At 60.2% G+C, this 274-nt stretch overlaps 1 protein-coding gene across 1 annotated transcript in view; it reads right to left on the reverse strand.

Annotated features, from left to right (window-relative positions):
• The window catches only part of JDP2 (Jun dimerization protein 2), a 45,585-nt gene that overhangs the window by 44,668 nt on the left and 643 nt on the right, over positions 1–274 (reverse strand). The window lies entirely within an intron of this gene.

The raw sequence follows: 274 nt of genomic DNA on the forward strand, positions 1-274 counted from the left end.
TCTCCAAGCCCGCGCGGTGCAGGAGCGCGCGCGAGGAAGCAGGACGCGGCCGGGCGATTATGTAAGAGCATCCCCCGCGCACCGCCGCCCGGCTTCCACCGCGAGACACGAGCTCTGGCCCGGAGAGCCGAGGAGGCTGCGGCGGGACAAGTCCAGAGCCCCTTGGAGAGCAGACGTAGCCTGTGTTGAACCATCTTCCTCAATCCTTAGCTCTTTTTTTTTTTTTCCCCAAACCGAGAGAGAGAGAAAGAGAGAGAGAGAGATTTCAACACAT

This window comes from Bison bison, unplaced genomic scaffold, assembly GCF_000754665.1.
Source record: "Bison bison bison isolate TAMUID 2011002044 unplaced genomic scaffold, Bison_UMD1.0 scf7180017864368, whole genome shotgun sequence".
In the NCBI taxonomy this organism is placed as follows: domain Eukaryota; kingdom Metazoa; phylum Chordata; class Mammalia; order Artiodactyla; family Bovidae; genus Bison; species Bison bison.